This window comes from Schistocerca cancellata, chromosome 4 (assembly GCF_023864275.1).
Source record: "Schistocerca cancellata isolate TAMUIC-IGC-003103 chromosome 4, iqSchCanc2.1, whole genome shotgun sequence".
Taxonomy (NCBI): Eukaryota; Metazoa; Arthropoda; class Insecta; order Orthoptera; family Acrididae; genus Schistocerca; species Schistocerca cancellata.
Window position 1 is genome coordinate 787,477,724 of NC_064629.1, and position 20,925 is coordinate 787,498,648.

Consider the following 20,925-nt stretch of genomic DNA (forward strand, 5'->3'; position numbering starts at 1 on the left):
CATATTCGGTATGAGAAACGTATCCATTCGCAACTATTTCAGTTAACAGAAAGTATATCGTAGAGATTTAACATATTCCGATTTTTCTTTTCCTTTTTTCTCAGGGGGTCCTTCCAGAATTTGTACAGACTTTCGCTTCTACATACTTGGAAACGGTAAGGTACTTTCGTGAAAGATATTTATATCGCGACTGTTTGATATCTAGTTCTCGTTGATAAAACACTTTACGGTCAGAAGAAGTAGGAGGGTACAAGAGGAAGCAGAATGTTCCGTTAGTAGACGCATTAAGAGCGTCTTGCACCAATGAATTTCAATGGGCAGGTCTTCTGCTGCTACTCTGGTGAAGGATTATTTTGATGTAGCTTTCATAAACTCAATTCTATGGTATCTTCTAACACGTTAATTCAAGATAACAGTTCAAGGTCGGTCGACAAACGGATTGCTATAGTCGCACTTGAGTTGGGTAGGGTTGTAAATCGGTAGCGATTGTTCAAATGAACAATTATGTTATTCACGTGGTGCGTTTCTGATTATATGACGAGGATATGATGAGCACGTAACAATAAAAATACCGAAATTCTGTTGACAGTACGTCAGATTTACTTTTGTATTAGTAACTTCATAGCTTAATGAACACTAACATCTCGTTTCCCCAAGTGGAAGCATCCGATATACAGCTAAACCCAAAATGTATGTGTCAAATATGCTGAAAATCAGATTACGTGTAGAGCGCAAGGATCACTATTTATAATAAAAAATACAAGGCAGAGATCTGTTTGAATTCAAGCAATACTTGGAATGAATGATAATATGAAAACTCCATTCAGACAAACCCGAATACTGTAGTGTCCACGCACTGAAACTGCCTTAACTGACATGTGACCCATGAAATCTGTTTAACGATAGTCGTCAAAGCAGACAACGTTTTCTATCACAAGAGAAGTTACATGTCTCTCTCTTGTGATATGATCACAAACCCCGTTACCCCTGCTTTGGACAGATTTTTAATTTAAGTAAGCTACTGTCTACTTGTGTCTACAGTCAGAATTTTGTTAAAAGTGTCACAGGTGCCTCGATGTCGTTATTAGATTAGAATAATTATACCACCTTAGACTGAACATTCCTGACGTTATATAACATTAGGTTTTCATTTTCACTGAGTTTGGTGTAGGTCCAACAATTTTCAGCAGCATCCGAGCAAGGGTAGCACGTGTGTTTTGCAGGCAAACTCCCTTGGGGACAAATCACGTTGCTCCAGCATCCTACCAATGAACGAAAATCCACGACTGGCTTTACCTACAATACATATAATATGACCATTCCACTAAGTATCCCAATAAACAGTCAGAGACTGATATTTTGTGAGTCAATGAGTTGACTCATTCTAATTATCATTCACTGATATTGTATTGATATGACAAATTAACATTATTGCATTTTGTGAAATGCATAACCAGCAATGAACAACTACAGCAGTTTGACAATCAGTGCACCACTTTTAAATCCTATCGAGATCTGTTTAAATATGTATGCAGACTTATTCGGTCAGCACTTCATAACTGATAACCGCTACATCTGCTGAAATCCAGGTCACTGAAGTACAACATGAACGGCAAGGGTCCCAATACACTTCCCTGGCGTACGTCTGAAATTACGTCTGCCTAAGTCGATCAGTTTCCATCCAAGAAAACATACTGCGTCCTCTCTATCACGAAATGATCACTGCAGTCATAAATTTTTCTCATCGGTAGTTACGAAACACTCCATCCACCTTTTTCACTTTATCGAAGTCTTTCAGAATGTGTAATGAGAAATTGAGTTTCGCATAACCGTTGTTCCCGCATTCCATACTAGATGGCATGTTGGACACCTTTCTGCTCGAGATGCATCATCGGCGGTTGACAGTGACGTCTGTGGGCTATGCCCCCCTTTTAGACGGATGTGACATGTGTTTTGTTCTAAGTACCGGGAACAGTTTTTGATAGAGGGATGTTATATTAAAAGAAGGAGGAAACACAGTCGCAAATTTTGTAAAATATCTTATAGGAATTATTTATAGCCCTGAGACATCTTTAAATTTTAGTAATTTCAGTTGTTTCTCAGCATTGCTGTTACTAATATCTATATAACTTATCCGAGAAATTGTAATGGGACAGTTCTCGTGAAGACAGGAGTCAGCCCTAAAGTTGACGTAAAAGATTGCGAGCTGCGCTTCCACCTACTGGTGGAGTTAGCGAAATTAATCATTTTAGTCAGTCGCAGAGTGTAGGCGAGGGAAGTAAATAAGAAACGTAAGTAAAGCATCTTTGATTTTGTAATTTATGATGTAATAACTACTACATTTCTTTTTCAAGTGACTTCTAGCAACCGTTACATATTTGACAAATACATGAGACAAAGCTGTATTAATCTTTCTTTATTATGAAAACCGGTTTTGGTTAAGCATCACCAACACAATTTGAAAGAAGTCTAGTATTATTCACCTTTCATATCATATATTGACATGGAAATCCGCGTGAACTATACATTCATCATCATGGTGCATCCTTAGCATACTTGAATAACCAGTAACGATATCAGACTATCCTTCATGATATCGAACACATAATGACCTTGAATATCTCTGTCAACCAGTTTTTAGAAATATTTCACTGCAGTCGAACATACACTGAATTGCCAAAGAAACTGGTACACCTGCCTAATATCGTGTAGGGCCCCCGCGAGCACACAGAAGTGGCGCAACATGACGTGGCATGGAGTTGACTAATGTCAGAAGAAGTGCTGGAGGGAACTGACACCATGAATCCTTCACGACTGACCATAAATCAGGTAGAGTACGACGGGATGGAGATCTCTTCTGAACAGCACGTTGCAAGGCATCCCAGATATGCTAAATAATGTTTACGCCTGTGGAGTTTGGTGGCAAGCGGAAATGTTTAATCACAGAAGAGTGTTCCTGGAGCCATTCTGGAAGTGTGGGGTTTCACATTGTCCTGCTGGAACTGCCGAAGTCCTGCCGAATGCACAATGGACATGAATGGATGCAGGTGATCACTCAGAACGCTTACGTTCGTGTCACCTGTCAGAATCGTATCTAGAAGCACAGGGGTCCCATATCACTTCAACTGCACAAGTTCCACGCCATTACAGAGACTCCAACAGCTTGAACAGTCCCCTGCTGACATGCAGGGTTCGTGGATTCATGAGGTTGTCTCCATACCCGTACACACCCATCCGCTTGATACAATTTGAAACGAGACACGTCCTACCAGGCAACATGTTTCTGTTACCAACAGTCCTATCTCAGTGTTTACGCGCCTAGGCGAGGAGTAAAGCTTTGTGTCGTGCAGTCATCAAGGGTACACAAGTTGGCCTTCGGCATCGAAAGACCATATCGATCATGTTTCGTTGCATGGTTCGCACGCTGGTACTTGTTGATGGTTCAGCATTGAAATCTACAGCACTTTGCGGAAGGGTTGCACCTCTGTCACGATGAACGATACTCTTGAGTCGTCTTGGTCTCGTTCATGCGGGATCTCTTTTCTGCCGCAGCGATGTCGGAGATCTGATGTTTTACTGGATTCCTGATATTCGCGGTACACTCGTGAAATGGCAGTACGGGAAAATTCCCACTTCGTCGCTAACTCGGAGATGTTGTGTCCCATCACTCGTCCGCCGACTCTAACACCAAGCTCAAACTCACTTAAATTTTAATAACCCGCCTTTGTAGCAGCAGTAACCGATCGAACAACTGCGCCAGACACGCGTTGTCTTGTATAGTCGATTCTGACCGCACCGCCGTATTCTGCTGTTTACGTATCTCTGTATTTGAATATGGATGCCTATACCAGTTTCTTTGGCGATTCAGTGTATTTCAGTGTACTACAACTAACAGGCTTGTACAATTTTTCCCAGACTGCATGAATGGTCGTTCAACAAATGAAGACTTCCTGCATAAGGGCTCTTGTTGAAGGAATCATACAGGTATCCGGCAGGATTTGATTTAGAAAGCCTGTGGAAGCCTGTAAGTTGGCAAATAAACCTCTGACTACCCCGACAACCGACTATGAAAATGTTTCACGGATCGGCCACTTCCTCACATGCCAAAACTGTCACGATTTACAAATCCGCCGTTAATGACTGATGTCCTACGTGCAACGACGTGTGGGGAGACCCTTAAAAATTACTTAAAAATGTTATGATATCCTGTGCTTTGGATCACTTTCTGTTTATACGAAGACTGATCGCAGTTTAATGTTTCATCCATATCGATAGCAAATTGCCATCACACCAAGCCATACTTACAGAGAAAACCAATGCTGATTAAAAAACAATACCACCACCAATCAAAAGGGGTAGGGGTAATTGCTGGTACAGCTAGTTGATAGTGAATTTAATTTGAACTGAATATGGCTGAATTTAAATTTAATTTGCACTGAATAGAATTTGAACTCAGTGCGGAATTTAGTTTTACTTAAGTAATACTTACGTCACCTCATCAAAAGCGTTGTTGTCAATGTGGTGCAGCTAGTTGAGAATCTATGTTTATCCCTTTGTTTCCTGACATAAGAAAAAATTTACTTTTTGACATTTTCTTTGCAGAATTTATGCTATTGTGGCCTCAAATGACGGTAGGATTTTTTGTAAAATTTTATTTTATTTTTCACAACTTTTTTCTCTCCTGGTACTCAGAAGTACCGTCAGACTCCATGGACAGAATCACAACATGCGCAGAAAAATGCTCCAATTTTTATAAGTTGTACTTTATTCCACATAATTATTAAATATTTTTACATTATAAAATTAATTAACAGAAATATGATATTTCTGATTTTTTTTAAATTTCACATAGATTTAATCTAGAGCAACTTCACAATACATTGTAACTTAGCTACACATTTTTGACAGTATATGCATATCACATATTTAGTGATACCTCATGAAATTGTAGGAAACAGTTCTTTTTCTCATTGCAGCACAAATACACTTTACATGTACTACATTGTGAATGTGGTCTCGACTGAATTTTATTTTTCGCACACATTTCGCATCGTCCTCTTTTACAACTGAACACTACAAAATGGTTTCCTCTGTTGCCAAGACGTTCATCCTTCGGAACAGGAAAGTTATCCTTCCTTCTCTTTGGGAGAATTATTTCATCTTTACCAGAGTTTCTCTTTTTGAGATTTGGCACTTGCTGTTCATTCATTAGCCCCAGTGCCACAGCACGCCTGAATTCCAGCAGTGGCAGTGCCCTATGTAGATCACTGAAAATGACGTAAGCATTGACAAAAGCAATTTCTATTGCTCCCCAGAAGAGACGGTGCCACCATTTCTTTGATCGCTTGTCAAGACCATAAGTTGAACGTAATCTGTCTGCGTGATCCACATCACCCATGTTTTTATTGTAATCACATACAATATCTGGACATGGTATAGTCATACTAGTTCCATCTTTCTGTTTTCTTGTCACTACGCTCTGTTCAGTGCCATGGAAGTTTGACGCAAAATACACTACTTTATTTTCCTTCCATTGAAATATTGTTAGGTCTAAAGATGACTCTCTGTGATTTGATTTAGACATTTTTCTTTAGGTAAATTGCCTGGCAAACCTTTCCTGTTTGTTCTAATTGTTCCACAGGCAAAGGTATTTACCGGTTTCTATGTGAGAAAAAGTGGACAGAACAACTAGTGAGAGGTAACGCATTGTTGCTACAATAAAGTGTTCACACAACCTGACGGTACTAATAAGTCCGCCTTATATTTTCCACTTTATCTCATTCACATGTAACGTAATGCTTTAAACTATTATAAAAAAACAAAGAAGATAAGTACGTGCAATGGAAAACTCAACGGAAGTTTCAATAAATTGCGCACAAATTCAGGCAACACCATGGAAACAAGCACATACAATCTTCTGTTTTCACAGCAGCGCGCGAAAAACAATTTCAAGCTCTGATCGCCAGAGAGGTCTATGTATTGCACAATAACATCTATGAAACAGTAGAGCAGAGTTACTGTTACGTACCGACAGGCTCTCAGATCACGAAACTGCACCACGAGAAAATAATGAGAGTCAAAACTTACTGGTACTTTTAAGTACCGTCAGGCAACAAAGGGTTATTAATCTACTACTACTACTACCGTACTACCTACGTGGGAACTCATACTGGAAACTGTAGTATGAATCGCCATCTCATCTTTAAGAACTACTGTAGTGCTTTTTCTCACACACGAATCCTCATAATTTGCTGTGGTACAAGACTGAATCATGCTATAGTAGCTTGAGGACCAACCATATTGATGTTTCAGCCATCACTTTAGTTTGATCTGAATGCATAACCTGTCAGCTCATAACCTGTTATTTACGGGAGCTATGTTTAAACATACTAAGGCAGATACTTCTTGGGAAGACCGCTGTAGAACTGGTTCGTCTGCATGCTCGAACTGTCAACAGCACTAAACTTCTATGTGGAATGTCGTGTAAATCAGACCACTGTAGCATGTCCATCTGCTACTTTAGCCAGAAAATGATTTCCAATACATTTGTGTTGTAGGAGGAATCACACCTACATTTATCAAAAATGATTTAGAAATCCAACGGAAAGGTTTGATGTCTATGTGTGTGGCTTGTGTATATTGGGATGTGGGAGATCTGCAGTTTAGTGTCTGACACATGCAGTCATGAAAATCCTACTAGCCAATGCGTTAACTGTATACCACTTGGTGTAAGGGGCTGCGGTAATCTATACACGAGTTGCAGGGAATGCTCTACTGTGAGTATCTTCATGAAACCCATAAAAAGAATGTTCCACGTCACATCAAGTATACATCACAAATTCGACAAGCAAAAGTCTTCTAACGCTATCATGTTGTTGAAGTAATGACATCCACATTCATCAGAAATGATTGAGAATTTAGAAGGAAAAATGCGACACTTAATTCGCTACACATCGACTGCAACGCTTCCGAATGGATTTACAACGCTACCATCTATCAGCGATCTCAAATCAGTGACAGTTATCGTTGTTCATCAAGTATGTAGCTGGACGAGCCTTTTATCGATCGAAGGGGATACTGTTCCACATCTAGAGCTATTTGCAGCACTTGCGACGACAAGACTTTCATGCTACTTTGGTTAGCTTACGAACTGTGATCTTAGACATATTGAGTGACTGAAAGAACAAAAAGGACATCTCAATACTTCCACTGTCCTACTCCTTATGACAATATCACAGATCTACTCTCGCGAGGTCTATACATAAAGTACCTGTGTTCATCTCCCTTATAATGACATTAAGGTAATTGGCTCTCAATTAAACCTCGATGGATAGTACCACTATAAATCTGCTGAAGATGTTAGATGTTCTATGTACAATGCAAAACACAATTTAATTAAGGCATCGCTGAAGAGTTACGATGTTACCCTGAACTTTAGATCGCTTTCTGTTTATAGGAGATAACTGGATTTTAACGTACTTCTAAACGTGAGAAATTGTCGCATTATTCCAAAATAAATACATTCAGGCTGCTTCTGGTAACTAAAGACCTCAAAAAGCTACTACATGTACTCTGCAAGCCTTCACACACCATGTAGTGGAGTACATCGTATATCAATGCTAGTTCTTCCTTTGACAATTCCAGTCGCTAATGAAGCACTCGCGGAACGATTATGTGCTTCTGTACATTAGGTATTCTCTGTCAAGTAGTTCCATCTATGATGCGTGTGAAATGTATAGAGCGCTTATACTTGCAATTCCCAAACATTTGTGTAGTGCTCTCTGAATGATTTTACTTTAAAATATGAACACAAGGAGTGAGAGATGATGTTGAATTACGGTATCGTGTAAATTGTGAGTTCTGCATTCTCGTCTTATGAGCACACTAATGATTCGCCAGGAAATGTTTAAACCTGGATATATTTCACCCAAGAAAGATATAGAATGGCCTAACAGTTCAGAACATCATAGTTTCACTCACTTTCAGCCTGCCATAGACTTGTTCAATCCATGTCACGCTGTTTTGTGTGCGAAAGCTCGCAATATTTCGACAACTGTTTTCTTCTTAAAATGCTAAGGCTTCCGGCAATGGACTCTAGCATGCAGACAGGGCCATCAATGCCACGAGGCAGGACAAGCTTTCATCAGACAATACAACAGACATCCACCCTGTCCCGATTGACACTACTGAAGTCACAAATGGCTGTGGTGTGAGGTCAGTGGAATGTGTGCCACGTGGCCGCCCGGACCTCGGTACATTGGTACATTGAGTGCCAGTAATCATGTACATTGGCTACATTCCTACCAACGCTCTATGCAGTATCGCCGAAGGAAGATACAACTTCTTGTATCCCTATTACATAACGTCGATCAAACTCGGTGACGTGCTGATACTGACGTCTGAGTTCCCTTAAAGGGATTCTTCACAAACATCAACTCACCTCGTTCTATCTCAAAGGTAACTGAAGCTCACAACCGTTACAGTGTGTATTTAATATAAACCCGATTTGAATCTTCACAGTTGTGCTACTAGTGCCACTCTTAAGCTACTGGCGTGAAATCTTGCAGATGAAGAAAGATGCCTACTAACTATCGTTTATGTTGCACAACTTCTTCTTGGCGCTGAGATTTTTTTCCGTCAAGGTATATACTTCACAGTTGTATTTTAAACTTACTACAGTTTCTTCTCACATTCAGTTACTATATATACAATGAACTCGTCAACTAGGCAGAAATCACAACTGGGAGAGGGAATTAATTTTAACAAATATCTCGTTTCATCGGTATTCACGTGACCTTCTCTTGATCTGTTAACAGGTACTGGTATTGTGAGCGCCCATAACTGGTGAGAAGCAGAGTTACTAAACACAGCCTTCTGAAATGCCTTCACAAAAGAAGACGAAGTAAATATTCCAGACTTCGAATAGAGAACAGCTGCCAACATGAGTAACGTAGAAGTAAATATCCTCGGAGTAGCGAAGCAACTTAAATCACATAATAAAAGCAAGTGTTCTGGTCCAGACTGTATACCAATTAGGTTCCTTTCGGAGTATGCCGATGCATTAGCTTAACTTAACAATCATATACAACCGTTCGCTCGACGAAGGATCCGTACCCAAAGACTGGAAAGTTGCACAGGTCACACCAGTATTCAAGAAAGGTAGTAGGAGTAATCCACTAAATTACTGGCCCATATCATTAACGTCGATATGCAGTAGGATTTTAGAACATATATTGTGGTCGAACATTATGAATTACCTCGAAGAAAACTGTCTATTGACACACATAGGTTTAGAAAACATTGTTCCTGTGAAACGCAACTAGCTCTTTATTCACATGAAGTGTTGAGTGCTATAGACAAGAGATTTCAGATCGATTCCGTATTTCTGGGTTTCCGGAAGGCCTTTGACACTGTACCACACAAGCGGCTCGTACTGAAATTGCGTGCTTACGGAATATCGTCTTAGTTATGTGACTGAATTTGTGATTTCCTGTCAGAGAGGTCACAGTTCGTAGTAACTGACGGAGAGTCATCGAGTAAAACAAGTCATTTCTGGCGTTCCCAATACTAGTGTTATAGGCCCTTTGCTATTCCTTATCTCTATTAACGATTTGGGAGACAATCTGAGCAGCCGTCTTCGGTTGTTTGGAGATGACGCTGTCGTTTATCACCTAATAAAGTCATCAGAAGATCAAAACATACTGCAAAACGATTTAGAGGAAATATCGGAATGGTGCGAAAAGTGGCAGTTGACCAAAATAACGGAAAGTGTGAGGTCGTCCACATGAGTGCAGAAAGGAACTCGTTAAACTTCGGTTACATGATAAATCAGTCTAAACTAAAAGCCGTAATTTCAACTAAATACATAGGTATTACAATTACGATCAAGTTAAATTGGAAGGAACACATAGAAAATGTTGTGGGGAAGGCTAACCAAAGACTTCGTTTTAGAAAATGAAACAGACCTACTAAGGAGAGTGCCTACACTACACTTGTCCGTCGTCTTCAAGAGTACTGCTACGCGGTGTGTGATCCTTACCAGATAGAACTGACGGAGTACATCGAAAAAGTTCAGAGAAAGGCAGCTCGTTTTGTATTATCGCGAAATATGGGAGAGAGTGTCACAAAAATCAAAAAGGATTCGGGCTGGAAATCATTAAAAGAAAGGCGTTTTTCGTTGCGACGGAATCTTCTCTCAAAATTCCAATCATCAACTTTCTCCTCAGAATGAGAAAATATTTTGTTCACACCGACCTACATAGGGAGGAACGATCACCACGATAAAATAAGGGAAATCAGAGCTCGTACGGAAAGCTATAGGTGTTCGTTCTTTCCGCGCGCTGTACGAGATTGGAATAATAGAGAATTGTGAAGGTGGTTCGATGAACCCTCTGCCAAGAGCTTAAATATGATTTGCAGAGTATATATGTAGATGTAGTTGTAGAACTTGTACTTTCCCCAGAGATCATAAATGATTTCAGACCGTCTTTGCTCTTCTCTCTGCTCGGCGCTGCGAATATTAACGAAAAATTTTGCATAGTTGCTAAGTACTTAACAGATGCAAGCCGTGTGTTCAGCGTTAAGGCTATTCCATCTAGGAAGATGGTGGCCAAATGTATAGGGACTGTTGCCCCAACAGGTTAATTCTTCGGCGTAAAATTTCCTAGTGGCACACTGTCTTTGCTTATTCTGCTACTGTATTGGTCTGGACTGCTAACTGAGCTGTTGGGATTTCAAGCCACAGCGTTTGGGACACTGCGTTCTGTCTAAGGTACTGCCAGCGAGTGATTTCCCAGGTCTCGGGTGGAAAGCTGCCGATAGCACTCCCACTAGTCGCGAGGCTGTCGGAATTCGTTGAAATGCTGTGTGTTAATTTGTACATGCATGAGCGCTCAGTCTGGTGCGGTGTGGCGAATCTCGTATGCAGATGTCGGTGTGTGGCGAAGTTTGCATACAGATGAAAGGGATGAGGTCTGAATCACTGGATACTGTCGATTATTGTACTGCTCCCTATCGCGGAATTTTGATGTTTCGATCTGTGGGTCGTGATCTGACTAGTTGTCTGGTGGCGCTTGCTATACAAATACTTCTTTTTGTTTCTCTTCATGTAACCCACTGTATTTCACCATCATTACGTGTTAAGAGGAGAAAATAAATTTTCTTTGCTCGCTGAGATCCATGATCCGTGATTCACTTGAGTAGATCACCTCTAGGCGGGACAGTAACACAATACAATAATTATACACAGTTAAAATCATAGTAGAAGAATAATTCATCAGACCAAATATAATATAGGAACAGAAGATAACATTCTTCAGACATGGACAATTTATATTGCCGCCATAGATATCCAATACATTATTCGATTCGTGTAATGGAAGCAAACGTCCTTTAATTTCGTCATAAGACTTCGCACTCTGATGTATGACTTACGATATCCTCTAGCAGAACAGAAGTTTAACATTACTTAAGGAAACAATGGGAGACAGAATACAGAAAGAGAAACAATACAGTATACAGGGTGAAGAAAAATTCGTGCATTGCGACTTCGCAACGCGATTCCTCACATAGTGATAATACAAAAACATCTCTCACTAAATTTCGTCCTGTGCATATTTCGGGCGGTATATGGAAGTTAAAGACTGGCAAACTGGCAACACTGTAGTCACATGTTCTCTAACTAACTGATACAGCAGTCTTCGCAGTTGATGCAGTTGATAGCGTTTTGGGTTAGGGTGCTGGAGGTCGATGGTTTGATTCTAGGTAGATGCTTTTCTGTTTTTATTTGCTAAAAGTCGTCTGTGTGGTACGGAATTGGCTTTTTAATCGCCATACAGCGATTAAAGTGGGTCTTCTACAAAATATTTGCAGTTACGTACTACGAGCACAGAAATGGAGTGGAATCGTTTTCATTGATCAGCTTTTATAAAAAACTTTTGCACGTCATGGAGGCTAATTGTTTCGCGCCACTGCTTCTACTAGATTGCAAACCTGTTCTATGCGTACCCTTCCCGAATGAGCCCATCGAAATTATTTGCAAAGCACTTTGCTAGCCCCACTGATGACGTAACACCCAAACGAAGTGTAATGAATCTCAACGTGGCAAGAATAAATGTTCGTATTAATCGATGGGACCTTTGGGGGAGGGTACATACAAAACAAGTTTGACATCTAGTAGATGCAGTCGTGTGAAACTGATCGTGTCCACGATGTAGAAAACGTTTCTTTAAAAGCTGACCTAAGAAAAGGATTGTTTTTCGATTTCTTTGTTCGTAGTACATAACTGCAAATGTTTTGTAGAAGACCCACTGTTATCGCTGTATAAAGATTAAGACGCCAGATATCGTACAAAGCAGCCTACTTTTAGCAAATAAAAACAAATGAGCGTTGGTTCAGAATCGAAACCTCGACCTCCTGTAACCTAACCCAAAACGCTATCCACTGCACCAACTGCACAGCATCACTGCAGTTTCCTGACAAAGGTAGTTATCGCACACGTGATTACAATGTTGTCAGATTGCCAGTCTTTACTGACCGAAATATGCGGAGGCCGAAATTTTGTGAGAGAAATTTTTGTATTACTAGTATGTGAGGAATCGCGAGGCGAAGTCTGAGTGCGCGAATTTTGGTTCAAAATGGTTCAAATGGCTCTGAGCACTATGTGACTTAACTTCTGACGCCATCAGTAGCCTAGAACTTAGAACTAATTAAACCTAACTAACCTAAGGACATCACACACATCCATGCGCGAGGCAGGATTCGAACCTGCGACCGTAGCGGTCGCTCGGTTCCAGACTGTAGCGCCTAGAACCGCACGGCCACTCTGGCCGGCATGCGCGAATTTTCTTTACCGTGTGTATTCGGGTGACAACGGCGAGGATTGGCACATATTAACGCGGACACGTATATCGGCTGATCAGTGTACAGTGACAAAAAAGTGGTTCAAATGGCTCTGAGCACTATGGGACTCAACTGCTGTGGTCATAAGTCCCCTAGAACTTAGAACTACTTAAACCTAACTATCCTAAGGACATCACACATAGCCATGCCCGAGGCAGGATTCGAACCTGCGACCGTAGCGGTCGTGCGGTTCCAGACTGTAGCGCCTTTAACCGCTCGGCCACTCCGGACAGATGTGGATTTTATAACATAAGTAATATAAGAACAATAGAAACGACTATATAATCGTGAGTACGGGTTGTCGTCACCTACGTGCACCTCGTTTTGACATCAGTCACATCATGATCAGAGAATTTTACGTTTATAGTGGACCTATATGCTACGTGTAACTGTGATGAATACGAAATACGTTTTGTAGTGTGCAGCTGCTTGTTGACACAGCGTTAGGAACCTGTTTAGTACAGTATCACCTATGTTAGGCGCACATGAGGAAACTTTCAGTTGTGAGAGTAATTAACATTAATTGGAGATATTAAATGTAAACGATCCTCTTAGTGAGAGATTTTCCATCAGTACAAATAAAAGTGATAAATGCTCCAGTGGCATCAGTGAGATTAAAATACGTTATTGTAATCTTTATTTAAAGAAAGTTTGTGGTTTTTGGGCCACTGTGCATTGTTATCAATATGAAGACAACATTATGACCACTGTTTACAAGAAATTTCAGTGTTGCTTTTCTGAGTGTTAATTGTTATTATGCGGTCAATGAAACTTTTGGCAGATGGGCTTCTACTGGGAGCCAGTGTGACCCACTTTACCTCTTTTGGGGAAACCTGCTTTCTCCGGTGTCAGGAGGCAAGTGCATAAGGGTAGGCTTATCGATATATCAATCGTCGGCAGTTCGAACGTACGTCGAATGATGGTACTCCTGAGGAAAATGGCAGCAAGTGACAGGAAAGGACACAAGGTGCACTCAGTGTGTATACCTGGGGCTCTCATTCAGCATGTTGAATAGGCTATCCCGGCAACCATTGAGGGAACATGGTGTAACCATCTGCAGACTGTGGCGCACTTTGGAACAAATGATGCAGGTCGTCTGGTCACTGAGGTCATTCTTGGGTTATTCCAGCGACTGGTATAGATGGCTGAGAAGACCAACCTTGCACGTGGCGTTTCACCGAAGCTGACAATTTGCAGCATTGTCCCCAGAACTCATCGTGGCACTTTGATTCTGAGTCGAGTGGAAAGATTGAACCAAAGACATCGAAGGTTTTTTAACGAGCTAGGCTGCGACTTCCTGGACTTGAATCATAGGGTTGAGAACTGTAGGGTCCCCCTAAATAGGTTAGGAGCGCAGTACATATCAGAGGCTGCTACTCAGGTAGCTGACTTTGTGTGGTGTGCACACAAGGGTGTTTTAGATTAGGCGACTCTCTATCAAATCCAGATAATGACCGCTGCAGGAAACCCGGAAGAATCAGTGTAAGATCAAAGAAGTGCATCCCATAGGTGAGAGTATTAAAATCCTAACGGTAAACTCCCCAAGCATTCTAAGCAAAGTTACAGAGTTTGAGGCACCCATTAAAAGCCGTGAAGATCACATAGTACTATGTACAGAAAACTAGTTGAAACCTAAAAGTGATATCAGTGAGATTTTTGGGGAAACTTTACGTGTATATCGAAAGGAAAGGTAAATGGGAAATGAGATGGTGTATTCGTAGCAGTAGACAAGAAACTCAAATCAACCGAGACAGAAATTGAAACTCAATGTGAGATTATTTGGGCAAGGCCCAGTATCAGGTACGGACATAAAATGATAACTGGATCCTTCTATCGCCCAACAGACCCGTATCCTGATGAAATCGAAAACTTTAGAGGAAACCTAAATTCACTTGTATGTAAGTTCCCTAATCGTACTGTAAGCATCGGTGGAGACTTCAATCATCCAACAATTTATTGGGAAAATTAATTTTGTTAGTGGTGGGCGTGATAAGACAGTTTGTGAAACTGTTCTAAATGCGTGCCCTTAAAACTAACTAGAAGAGATAATTTGGAACCCCACTCATGAAGGAAATATGTTGGATGGCAACAAATATAGCTGACCTCTTTGAGGATGTCCACACCGAAATTGGTCTCAGTGACCGTGACGCGGTTGTGACAACAATGATTACCAAAGTACAATGGAAAACTAAAACAAGCAGAAAGATATGTATGTTCAGTAAATTAGATAAAATATCTGTAGTGCCATATTTCAGTAAGGAACTTGAAACTTTCAGTACAGGGCAGAAGCATGTACAGGAACTCTGGCTCAAGTTTAAAAAAATGGTTGACCATGCACTACATAGATAAGTATCCGGTAGTACAGTTTATAATGGGAAGTAACATCCATGGTATACAGCCACTGTAAAGGAAATTGTAAGGAAACAGAGATTACTGGGCAATAGATGTAAAACAAAGCAGATGGCTATAGATAGGGAGATGTTGAATGAAACGCGCTTGCGTATCAAGAGAGTAATGCATGATGCCTTCAATGACTACCGTAGCAGAATACCGTCAAGTCAACTTTCAAGGAGCCCAAAGAAGTTCTGGTCGTATATAGAGGCTGTTAGTGGCACCAAAGTTAGTGTCCAGTCCCTAGCGAATAAGACAGGAAGTGAAATTGATAGTAGCAAAGCAAAAGCTGAAATTCTTAACTCCGTTCTTCTCAAAAGTTCCTTTACAAAGCTAAGCTCCGGAGAATTGCCCCAATTTAATCTTCGCATCACTGAAAAGATGAATCAAATAATTATTACTCCCAGCCGTGTTGAATAACATTTGAAATCGTTTAAATTGCTCAGAGCTCCAGAAACCGATGGAATCCCTATCGGATTCTATGCTGAGTTTGTGGCTGGGCTAGTCCCTTTTCTAACTATCATGTGTCGTAGATCCCGCGAACAAAAATCCGTTCCCAGTTCTTGGAAAAATACGCAGGTCACACCCATCTACAAGAAGGGTAGTAGAAGTGATCCACAAAACTACAACATTCTTGATATCTGTTTGTTGTAGAATCTTAGAACATATTATGAGCCCAAACATAATGAGATATCTTGAACAGAACAACCTCCTCAGTGCCAGCCAGCATGGATTTCAAAACATCGATTACGTGAAGCCCAACTCGCGCTTTTCTCACAGGACATACTGAAAGCTTTGTTTCAAGGCAATCAGATAGATACAGTATTTCTTGATTTCCGAAAAGCATTTGACTCAGTACCACACCTACCCTTATTGTCAAAAGTACGATGATATGGGGTATGATGGCAAGGATTGAGGACTTTTTAGTAGGGAGGATACAGCATATTATCTTGGATTGAGAGTCATCATCAGATGTAGAAGTAACTTCAGGTGTGGCCCAAGAAAGTGTGTTGGGATCTTTGCTGTTGATGTTGTACATTAATGACCTTACAGACAATATTAATAGGAGAATCAGGGTTTTTGCAGATGGTGCAGTAATCTGTAATGAAGTACTGTCTGAAAGAATATGGGTAAATATTCAAACAAATCTTGATAAGATTTCATAGAGTTGCAAACATTGGCAACCTGATTTAAATGTTAAGAAATGTAAAATTTTGCATTTCAAAAAAGAAACGTAATATTCTCTGATTATAATATCAATGAGGCACTGCTGGAGTTCGCCACCTCGTGCAAATACCTGGGTGTAACACTTTCTAGGGACATGAAATGGAATGATCTCATAGGTTAAGTCGTGGGTAAAGCAGGTTCAAAATGGTTCAAATGGCTCTGAGCACTATGGGACTCAACTGCTGTGGTCATAAGTCCCCTAGAACCTAGAACTACTTAAACCTAACTAACCTAAGGACAGCACACAACACCCAGCCATCACGAGGCAGAGAAAATCCCTGACTCCGCCGGGAATCGAACCCGGGAACCCGGGCGTGGGAAGCGAGAACGCTACCGCACGACCACGAGATGCGGGCGGTAAAGCAGGTGGTAGAATTCGGTTTATTAATATAATACTGGGGAACTGCAATCAGTCTATAAAGGAGATTGCATAAAAATAACTCGTGCAACCGGTTCTCGGATATTGCTGAAGTGTGTGGGACCCGTACCAAGTAGAACTAACAGGGAAAAGTGAACGTACACAGAGGAGGGCAGCACGAATGATCAAAGGTTTGTTTGATCCGTGGGAGAGTGCCACAGAGATACTGAAGGAAATGGACTCGAAGACTCTTGAAGATAGACGGAAGCTATCCCGAGAGACACTGTTAAAAAGTTTCAAAAACCGGCTTTAAATGATCACTCTAGGAATATATTAAAACTCCCGCAGTACCCCTGACATAGTGGTCGTAAGGATAAGATTAGAATAATTACTGCACGGACACAAGCATTCAAATAATCATTCTTCCCGCGCTTCACACGTGAATGTACCAGGAAGACTCCTAATTACTGGTACAATGGGAGATACCCTCTCCCATCCACCTCACGATGCTTTTTCAGAGTATATATATAGATGCAGATGTAGACGTAGATGTAGATATTTTCCTTACCAATCATCTTATAGACGAGGAGATGACGCGGAGAAACTCGTAGACCTACATCAGAAGCTGTCAGCATTTGCAGGTGGTAATCATTGCTTGCGACTTGCTGAAACTGGCAGTTTACATCAACTAGTAACATATGGTTATCAGATACACTAATGACATATGTTTTAAGTGACGTCGCAGCATACGATGAACTGCCTCACATCACATGTAATAACAAAGTGATCCACTATTGTGGTGAGTCTTTGTCTTCTCTTCCTCCCACCATTCTGAATAATTTTCCATGACTTGGTTTAATCAGTTTCAATTTTTTGTCCCAACGATCGAATTAGTTGTTCAACTTCTTTCCTGTTAAAATCAATGCTGAGTAAGGTTAAGTTTACCAAATCTCTATGAAAAATCTGTAAACTCATGTTTTGTATATTTATATGCCTTAAAGTGTTTTTTCTCTGTCACAGTTGTCCATAGTGCAATATTTTTATGGAAGCGCCATCTCACGAACTGAGGCCTTGTCGTCAAGCTAGTTGCTTTTTTCGGTTTCCTGTGGAATCCTTTCTGCCATAACACCTAGTACTAAGAAAAGTAGAGCTTTGGAAAGAGGTGAGTAGTTGGGATGATTTAGTAGAAGGAATAAATAATGTCATTACCATTAAAAACTGTTTACTTAAGAAAATGAATAATTCGCTGGTGAGTTCATTACTGGCCCTCTGTCGCTGTTCTGGTAATTAAAGGGCAGATAAAAGGAAAATTGTCAGGAAATTTTGACCGAAATATAATAATAAATTCACCGGAAGCTAATAACAGAAAATACTGTATAATGTTTGGTGTCTGACATTGTACGAAGGACCGAAAAATATGACAAGACTGCAAAGCGAATAAGAACTTACTAGCGAAAATGGAAGTGCAAAGGTTTTGGATTCACACATGGACCAATCAGTATAGGAAAGTCGATCTAATATGTAGGAGCAAACAATTGCCCACAGTCAAATCAAATGGCTCTGAGCACTATGGGACTTAACTTCTAAGGTCATCAGTCCCCTAGAGCTTAGAACTACTTAAACTTAACTAACCTAAGGACATCACACACATCCATGCCCGAGGCAGGATTCGAACCTGCGACCGTAGCGGCCGCGCGGTTCCAGACTGTAGCGGCTTTAACCGCTTGGCCACCACGGCCGGCTGCCCACAGTCCAAAGGTTCATTTGAGTATCGCTTTGATTCACTATGTTTCTGCCAACAAGACATAGTACGCATTTACATTCCGTCGACTTTGGAACTGACATAACGTGGACTCCAAATCACGGTACAGCGTTGACATTTTCAAATTAATAGATCATTGCCAGAGGTGAAAGAAGGGATAAGAGACAGAGAAGATCCTAGGATCGATCGAGGATTGAACTCCAAAATTTCTACATCTACATGTACGGGATTACTCTGCTATTCACAATAAAGTGTCTGGCAGAGGGTTCAATTAACCACCTTCATTCTGTCTCTCTACCGTCCCACTCTCGAACGGCGATCGGGAAAAACAGATTTGTGTGACTTATCGTGTACTCGAAATTTAGCGGATTTCTTTTAGTACACATGTGAATAACTTCACACTTTTCTTTATTCAGGGTCAAATGCCACTTTTCGCAAAACTTCGGAATTTTTGTCACACAATTAGACTCGTAGCCACTGAGAGATGCAGACAGCTACAGCAAACAATTTCCAGAATTAACGGTCTACTTTGACACTACGTTCGTAACTGAGCTACAGTCGGAACTATCTCACGGAATTAAAGAACGACTAGTGTCTTTGCCAACCCATCTGTTCAATTAATGTTTGATTCACGGCAGAGTACGTACTATCTGGAAGGCAGCTGAGATGATTATTATCAAAAAAGGAAAAGACAGAGATCCCACAACCGCTCAATAGTACATACTATTTGCCGTCTCAAAACTCCGTGCAAAATACAGGAAGATCTCTTATGCGACCGGCTAATGGCACACAGAGACATAACTGGTCTAAATCGAACACTCCTGCATACCCAAAGCTAGTACCCTGGAACTGCACGGTCCTTCTGGTGCTTCCTTTCTAACATTCTGCGTGGTGTCTGTTTGTTCTAAGTCGTGTCTCCATACCACTTTCGCGCAACGACGCTCTGAACGTGTTTTTTAGGGAATTGACTAGTTTGAACCTGGGACCTGTTGCTGGTAAGGAGACGTCAGACCACACATGACATGTAGAGTTCAGAAGAGTTCAGTGAGACTAGCGATTATATAACCAAATACTTAACGATTTCAGCATCAGTTCCACTGCACTCCATGTAAAAGAATCTTAATACTAACTAAATTTAGTGAAAGGGGTTCAAGGCTTTCCTATTTTTAGTTAGCTGGTAAAATAACGTCGAAAAAGCAGTTAAATTTACCATTGAAAATTTTATTCTACTCACAAAACATTGTCTATAAATTCCACTATTGATAAAAGGAGATATATTAATACAGGATGGTAAAAACCAAGTGCGTTAAACAAAAATGTGAACGAATATTCCCTGAATGGGTTTCCAAGTTCTACAATGGATCGAAGGATGACCTATGCCATATCACATCTATAATCTACGTTTAAATTAAGTTTCACAAAAGAGAAAACTATCAAAATGGTCAACAGTGACCCTTAATTATCTTTAATTACTTATCTAACTTGTCGTAAATTACAGTGGCTGATGTGGCTTCTCAATAACTATATAACAGAAAAATCATCGCAAGTGGCAAATGTGAACACCATGAGCTTTAATTGACGATCGACTCTCGTATTACGCAAAAAGGGGGTGTAACAGATGAGACTTCTGCAGTTCTGAGTGAAGCTTTATGCCTGTTATGCGGCATCGCTTGCATTCATTACCTTGCCGGTGTTCGTCAGGGTGCGGCTGGCAGTACAGCTCCGCTTACCTCGTCGTCTCGGAAGCAACCCTCTCCTAACTTCTTCTTACTACAATTTACCGAAGTTGGTTTCAAAAAAAAGAAATTAGAACTACTTAAACCTAACTAACCTAAGGACGTCACACACATCCATGCCCGAGGCAGGATTCGAACCTGCGACAGTAGCGGTTGCGCGGTTCCAGACTGTAGCGCCTAGAACCGCTCGGCGACCCCGGCCGGCTTTGCTCATGGGTTGGCAATGTTTTTCGAAGGAGACTGTTAGCAGAGGAGACGTATAATCTACAATCATACTTATAACAAACAGCACACTAGACCGCTTTCTGGTAGAAAACGGCACTTGGACTGCAGACTTAGAAGTAACTAGACTGAGTTCACTTGCGGAGCGGATTGAGGCTAGCCTATGACGGAGAGATTCAGACTGCAGTGAGCTTTCCCACTGCTGTTGACGAGGCTGATTTGGCGGACAAGCTTCGGCGACATTCGTCTACAACCCTCAATCTACTCGTCCACAAGCACATAATGGTGACATTACCTAGCAGCATCAGCTGGTTAGGGCGGAATCGTGT